Source organism: Phalaenopsis equestris, unplaced genomic scaffold, assembly GCF_001263595.1.
Source record: "Phalaenopsis equestris unplaced genomic scaffold, ASM126359v1 Scaffold000002, whole genome shotgun sequence".
NCBI classification, from domain to species: Eukaryota; Viridiplantae; Streptophyta; class Magnoliopsida; order Asparagales; family Orchidaceae; genus Phalaenopsis; species Phalaenopsis equestris.
In genome coordinates this window covers 19,279,549-19,287,808 of record NW_018164444.1, presented here as the reverse complement: position 1 = coordinate 19,287,808, position 8,260 = coordinate 19,279,549, and positions in this window count along the sequence as shown.

The following is an 8,260-nucleotide window of genomic DNA, read 5'->3' as shown; positions in this document are numbered from 1 at the left end:
TTCACCAATTCAAATCACCATTTCACAAATCTCAAGCCAAGGAGAAAGACAGAGAAAACTACTCAGATCTCATGAGGAAAACACAACGAAACTCAAAATTCATATATAAAAACGAAGTCATACAAACAAAGACAAGTAACACTTATCGCTAATTTCTCCCCAAGAAAACTCCTCGAAGTTCCTCTATCTTAATTTCTTTACAACACATAGAATTCCTCTTCAAAGCGGTAAGGAGGAAGAAATCTCTCACTTTCCCTCCACTCTTATAATCTCTCAAAGAATTCCTCACAATTAGACTCTCTACACACTACTGGGGCTCTTGGACGCTGTTCTAACCTTCCAACTCCTTGAACTCTTGTGTCACCCTCTCTATTTTTTGCCCAAAGTCTTCTTTTAAAGTTGTAGAAGTGTTTTCCCAAGAGTTGCCTAAGCAACCCTCTAAAAATCGTCCACATTCAATGCACCTTTGGACATAACCGCCGATCTTGCCGTCGGCAGGCCTTCTAAATTAATTAATCTGGAGTCTCAGGAATTTCTCGCTGTCGGTGTCGTTGGGCTCGTCGTCGATCCCTAGTTCAAATCTTCACATTTTAGTCCTTTTCACTCCAAATTCGCTCCTTTTTGAATCTTTTTTCTCCAATAACCCTAATTCATCATTCCTACAACAAAACATCAAAAATATCTTTCTTTAAAGTGCAATATCATTAAAAATAGTATAAAATAGGTATGACAATCTCAACATATTTTCTTTTGGTCAGAAGCCTACTCCTATCACTCGAGTTAGTACAATTTTCCAGAATCTAGCTGCCAAAGAAGGTTGTTCAGTTGGCGAGTTACTCAAATGAGTGGGACGTGCAGTATCCCCTCACATGAAGAAAGAAACTTTAAGGGACGTCAGATCTGCCAGTCGATTTTAAAAGTCAACTAAAGCTTTAGCTGTTTGCATTCTCATCTGATTTCGCTTGGGAAGCAGAAATGATACCACCACTGATACCACAAATTCTACAACCACTAGACTCACGGGCCATCAACCAGTTAAGTAGCGTCTAGGTCCAAAAATTCTACCAATTACTGGTCACAAGGATGTTCTTAAAATTTTGAAGGATAAAACAAAGAGGTTACTGATCCCGATATTTTTTATATGTAAGGATTTATGAAGTTGACACCACTACTTGAAGATTTTAATCCCCGATAGTGGCACCAAAAATTTGATCCCAAAATTTTTCCAAGCAAAGTATGATTTCAATTATATTTGTAGGGATTCCACGCAAGTATACATATCGTTATCAAGTAATATAGGGCTCTCTGATTAAGCCTCAAAAAACGATCCCACGGAGGTCGATGTTAATCACAACGGCTTTCAAGAGAAGTTCTAGTCTAGAGTAACACGCCATAGCTTGGAAGGTCGATAAAGGTTTGGTTTTGATTACATCCTATAATTATCACTACAATACTATTTTTACTTCTAAACAAAAAAACTTAGTGAAAATCAGAAAGTGGGGTTTAAAATATTAAAAGTACTCTTCCTCATATATGAAATTAGTGACATGTGCAAAATTAAAATAAGTAGTGAGAGAGATTGTGACAAAAATGAGCAATTATATTATTTACTCTTACTAGAGATGCTATAAAGAATATTGGTTAATCTAAAGTTTGAATATTTCTAAAGACGGGCTAGGCAGGGAAGATACTAGCTCTGACTCTAGAGTTCTCTCTTATCCCTCCACCTGGAGGCTAACATCTCGCATCAAAACCTAAAACAACAGACCAAATTAGGGGGCTTTAGCCTGTCACTCCAAAGTCCTCTAAGTCTACACCCATCAAAGATTATTTTTCTATTTATTTACACTCAATAATATGGACTACGTTCTCATCCATATAATCTCATGTGATTCTACTACAGTTAATTGAGACAATACCATCACAGATCTTACATGTTCTCACAACAGATTTTAACATGCAAGTTGATCAAGTTTACATTTAAATGAAGAACAAAGTAAAATCATCACAATATATTCTCACTCTACACAATTCTATATTCTACACATGCATACTAATTCATTACAAGAGGGAAGAGTAAAGAAAACTACTCACTACACATGGAGAAACAACAAGAAAATTTCATTAAATAACTCTTTAAGACCATACAAACAAAGCACTAGATTCAAATCAATATATAATGAAAATACTTATCTTTTGTGGAAATCAAAATTTCCTTGTATAACAAAAGTAATCTCTTTACAATCCTCTCCAAGAACAAAGTGAAAAGAAAAGAAGAAATTCTTTCATTCTCTCTTTCTCTCTCACCTTGTCGCCCCACATGGGGCTCACACCCTAGCCTTCTTCTCCTCTTTCAATTAATTTAAGAGTCCAAGAGTTATTTTAAAAATATTTCCATGCCTTCTTTATAATTTTCCAAGAGATTCTTAAGTGTCTCTTCAAAACTGTCCATATTCATTGAATCTTCCAACTGGTGCATGATGTGCCTCTTCAAAACTCCATATAACCACCCAAAATTTTCTAGAATGTCTCTTTTCTCATTTCAAATGAACTCCCCAAGACATGAATGAAGCAACACTTCAAAAATTGTCCAAATTCGACATATATTCTAGAAGAAATGTTGAAAACCGTCTTTGGCGCCTAAGCACCAATTTTTGGGCGCTTAAGCCCCCCCTCTTTGTCTGGTGGTGCCTAAGTGTCATATTTGGGCACTTAAGCACTGAGCACAGGCACTTAAGTGCCCATTTTTGGTCTTCATGGCTCTGGTGTGCCTCGATTCGACCCGATTTGCTCTGGTTTGCTCCATTTTGATCCATTTTTGTCCCTTTTGCTCCAATCACTCCAAATTCTTCAATTTGATGTACCTACAACCAAAAATACAAGAAAACATACATTTAAAGTGCAATATCATCATTAAATATAGCATGAAAAATAGTACATTTTTAGGCGTATCAGTTACATAGTACCATATCTGGTCCGCACCATGGGAAGCGTACTTCTCTTCGACATGTCGATGTTCCTACTGAGACACTCCGTCTCAAGACATCACTGTCAAAGAAAAGGGTACGGATACCCAAGGTTGTCGTACCAATACGGTCCAGCAAGCTCACAGGGCAGAATCATGACATGAAGCCAGGGTCTGAAGTGTCCGACATTGTCGCAGCAATTGCTAGCAAGATGGAGAAACAACTGGAGGATATCCAACCAATTCCTCCAGATCTCAAGATGCTACAAGAATCAATGATTGAAGAAAAGGTTGAAAAGCTCAGGGTCGAGATTTCCAAGTTAACCCGAGAACATGGAGTTTCCATTGATGATGATGAAGATTTTGACTTTAATGATTACCTTGAGGAAGATTTCATGGATATCCATGTCATCGAGACCAGAGCCACTGCATCTGAGTGCGACGCTCAACCTCTCGTCGAAGAGAACATCATAGAAGAGCTGCATAGGGCTATTTTCTTAAGAGACGAGTAAATCAGTCAAATGGAGAAAAGAATGGAAGAGATGGCCACTGCCATGACCGCCATGGCCACAGTTCAAGGACAGTCTCCACTACCACAGTTAGCCTCTCCAGAAGTCAATCAACTAGAGATTATACATATCATAGATGAAAGGAGAGAAGTCGCCTCAGTAAATAAAGATGATCAACAATAGAAGGATTCTCCATCAAGTGCCATGTCAGAAAATGAATTTAAGCAAATGGTCGAGCAAGTTCGGGAGGCCTTAGCCCAATCTAAGGGTGGTGCATTGGTTTTAAAGGGTAGACCTTACTCGGAGGGGTTCGATGTCGTGCCCTACCCTAAGGGCTTTGTGTCGCCAAACTTTAAGATATTTGATGGGATTGGAAATCCCAGGCAGCACATAACACATTTTCAAGCCAGTTGTGGTAATACTAGAGATAATGAAGCTCTACTCTTTTGACAGATTGTCAACAGTCTGTCAGGAATCGCTTTTGATTGGTATGTCGAAATACTCAACGGATTAGTTAAGACGTTCACCGAACTAGAATAGTTGTTCATAAAAAGATTTGTCGGAGCATAACATCATGTGTCTATTGGAGATCTCTAAGTAAAAAAACAAAAGCTCAATGAGATTTTAGTGGACTACATTTTGAGTGAACCTCAGTTACAGAAACATCATGCTATTGAGATCTTACTCAAGAGCATCCATGGGCCAGTAGCTTTCATGCTCAAAGGACTCACCATTAAATCCTTCGAGAAGCTACTCAGCAAAATCAACAAACTTTAAGAAGAAGTCAAACATATGGATTCTCATGAGAAGGTCGAGAAGTCCAGGATGACCAGAGTATTTGAAAAGAAGTCCGGAACAGTGACAACAATCAATAAAGGAAAATAACCAATGATTTACAATCATAAAAATCCCATCAGTCATCATCACAACATGCTCGACAACAGACACAACAGTATGGTCAGTCCAACCAGCGACCGTCTCAAGGAGGATCATACCGGGCAGAGACTAAGAGAATATATTTGGCAGAACGACAAAAAGCAGTGTATTCCTTCAAAAACGAAGCGCTATCCAAGATGTTCAGAAGTCTGATGAAGAAGCCTGAGTTCAGATTAACAGATCCAATGAAACCCGAAGAAGTTGACAAGAAAGATCAACCAAATTATTGCCTGTATTACAGATTGATTGGACACACTATAGAGGAATGTTTCATCTTCAAATATTGGCTCGAGAAAAATCTTAAAGAAGAGAATATAACGATCCCGAAAGAATATTTAAAAGAACCTGAAAAAGGTTCCATGAATATGATTTTGGCTGAGCCAATCTCTCCTATTGACCCGTGTACTGGAAAGGATGGATGGAGTACAATTTAGAGAAAATCGTCCAAGAAAATATTGAACCAAATCATGAGTACAACAAGACCAAACTCCATTCAGAGTTTTCAGCCTGTCAAGCCAGAAATGAAGATTTTGCTAGAAAATCTGTCATCATCAATGAAGAAGAAGAAGAATACCACCACGAGGATTGATAGCACGGGGGGTAGGACGGGGGGTAGGATAAGGGCTGCCTCTGCTAGATTGCTCGATTAGCTGTCTTGGATTCGGAGAATAAAATCCTCAAACCCCTGACCTTGTTTGATTATCTTTTTGCCCCTCAGGGGTCTTATGAATATAATGATTATGATTTCGGCTATGTTTTAACTATTTCTATTGATAACGTGATCGATTATGACCAATCTAACTTCGATCTTTATTCCCAAAGTGATCCTCAAGTTATGTCGAGTTCGATGAACTCGTTAACAAGACTGAAGAAGACATTGATAACACTGCTTACGATAGCGCCGAGAGTGAGGAACTGATCCTCGAGTGCCATGGTGCACCACTCACCATCAACTTAGATCTTTCCGATAAAGAAGAAACATAAAGAAGAAACAGAAGAAACACCAGAAGATTCAACAATGATATCTCAAGAAGAAGAAATTACAGAAGTGAACTTGAGCAGCGGGAGAGTATTACCCCCGAGGATAAAGGAAAACAAATAATAACTCGAGAAGAGCTACCTCCACCTCCACCAGTGGAAGAACAACATAATCAAGAGAAAATTGGAGGATCATACAAAGTGGATTACAACGTGCTAGGCCATCTTAGGAAGTTGCCGACCAGATTAAGCATTTACGTCGCTCTAAACCTGACAAAGGAGATGAGAAAGTCTTTGGTTACAACTTTTCTTGACCCAGAGATTTGTTTAGCCCAGCTGGTCAGCACACCCTTGGATGAAGTTTGCTCGTTGAAAGAACAATCTGGGGTAACCTTCACAGATGAAGACTTGCTGCTCGGTACCGCCGACCACAATCATTCACTCTATATCTCTGTTAACATCAGCAGATTCATATTTTCCAGAGTTTTGGTAGATCCTGGAGCATCCCTCAACTTAATGAGACTACGGACATTGACCTATTTGGACATTGAAGCTTAGGAGCTTACGACCGATAAAATGATGCTATGAAGATTCAACCAAAAGGGGGAGAAAGCCCTTGGATCAATTACATTGCTTATGAAGGTTGGAGAACTAGCAACAACCACTAAATTCTATATCATCGACGTCGAGACCTCTTTCAATGCTCTACTTGGTCGACCGTGGATTCACGAACACAACATGGTTCCATCGTCTCTACACCAATGCATTAAATACTACAAGGAAGGACAAGAGCATTGCATCAAGGGAGATTTACAGTCATTTTCAATTCATGAAGTTGGCATTCATGAAGATGCTTCCTACTACGTGCTCCCAAAGAAAACTGTCTTCTCTCGTGAAGTTGTGACAAATAAGAGTGAAGATTCAGAAGAATTACAATGGCAAGGCCATTCAACTCCGCTTCAGCAATCTTCCACCACTCTCTTGCAAGGAGTTGGTGGGGGTTCTTTTAGTTTGCGTACCCGTGGTCGAGGTCGAGGACATGGACGAGGAAAAACCAATTTAATTGTTGAAAGGACTAGTTCGACCATCAACATTGATGATGAAGAAAGTTCTGAAGATGAAATAATGATGACAAAACAGAAAAAACCTCAGTACAAGATATCCTTAGAAGATACGGAGAAAAGCGAATATGAGACAATGTATGATCGAATAAACTACTATGTGAACACCATGACCCTTACTCCGATTCTCCCTCAAATTTTTGAGAGTTTAGAGGTCAAGGAAGTTCGTAGCACTGGTTTAAAGCCGGTCAAGTTTTATTGTGCTTCTACTTCTACTAATCTTGAAAATCATGTAAATTTGGATGAAGATCCTAATGAATTGATGAAATTGCCTTTTGGTTACTTTTCGCCTTGTGTACAAAAGTTAATTCAAGAGGGACATTTGCCAAAACAAATGTCAAAAGATAAATTACAACTTTTTGCAAACTTATGGAATGTTAAAAGTCACTCCCAACTCGAAAGAGGGTCTCGGATTTGGTACAGTCGGACCAGTCGTTGATTAAGAATTTTACATGGTTGTTACTAGCAAACTGGAAGAGGATTGTCTCGATGTGGAGGATGAATCTACTGATCAGCTAATAGAAATTGCTCTGCTAGAATATTTTTTCTAAATTGGACTACTATATTTCTAAATCTAAATTTTAATAACTCTTAAAGAAACTCATATACGTATTATACATATTTAGTTTTTAAAGATTGAAGTGTCACTTGATGATAAGTAACATTTTAAGTTTGGGGGATTTTGATACGCCTAAAATAAAGAATGTTTTTAGACACATTTTTATACCTATTTTTGAGATATTGTACTTTAATGGAAGATATTTTTGTGTTTTTCTTTCAGGTACAGGTAAAAAATAGGTGAAAAATGCTTAAATGAGTGAAAAAAATGATCAAATTTGGAGCAAATACGTGAAAAATATGCCAAAGTGTTTTGGCGCCTAAGCGCCGGGTAAACAGAGAAGGTCGCGCCTAAGCGCTAGAGGCCCCGCGTTTAAGCGCTAGTGGCAGTTATTGGATGAGTAAATTCAATTTTTGCGAATTTTGAAGAGGTTTTTGAGGTACCTATTGGCTTAATAGGTGGTTACAATCACTATGGACGAAAATTATTGCGAAAGGATGCATTTCTTGGGGAAATACATCGAATCAAGACACATTTTGAAGAGATACCAAGACATCTTTTAGAGAATCCTAAAAGAAAGAAGATTGAAACTTTGAATGAGGTCCTGAAAGTACTGAAAAAGTTTTGAAAGTTAAAAAATTGGAGAGTTAGTTGAAGAGATTTTCAGGCACCACATATTTATCTTTCTTTTTTATTTCTAGTTTTATATTGAGAGTGTTGTAAAAGAGAAGAGATTCAAAGGAACTTTAAAAGTTTGGTGGAGGACTTGAGATAAGTTTTTCTCTTTTATTTTAGACTACTTTTGGTTTTAATTAAGACTTTTTATTGTTTTGACAATGATTTCTACTTTTAAACTAAAGTGTGATTTTGTTTTCTCCATGGATTCTGAGTAGTTTTCCTTATCTTTCTTCTTAAAATGATAAGTAATTAAGTGTTGAATGAAAGTTTTGGAGAGTATTGATCTTTAATGTTGGAAGAAGTTGTGATGATTTAAATCCATGTACTTCATTTACTTCTTCATTTGGCCAATCCAGATGTTAAAATTTGTTGTGAGAACATGTAAGAACCGGGATAGTATTGTCTCAGTCAACAATTGGAAAGAATCACATGAGGTTGTATGAATGATAATGTAGTTCATATGATTGAGTGCAAATAAATAGAGAAATATTCATTGATGGGTGTAGAGTTAGAG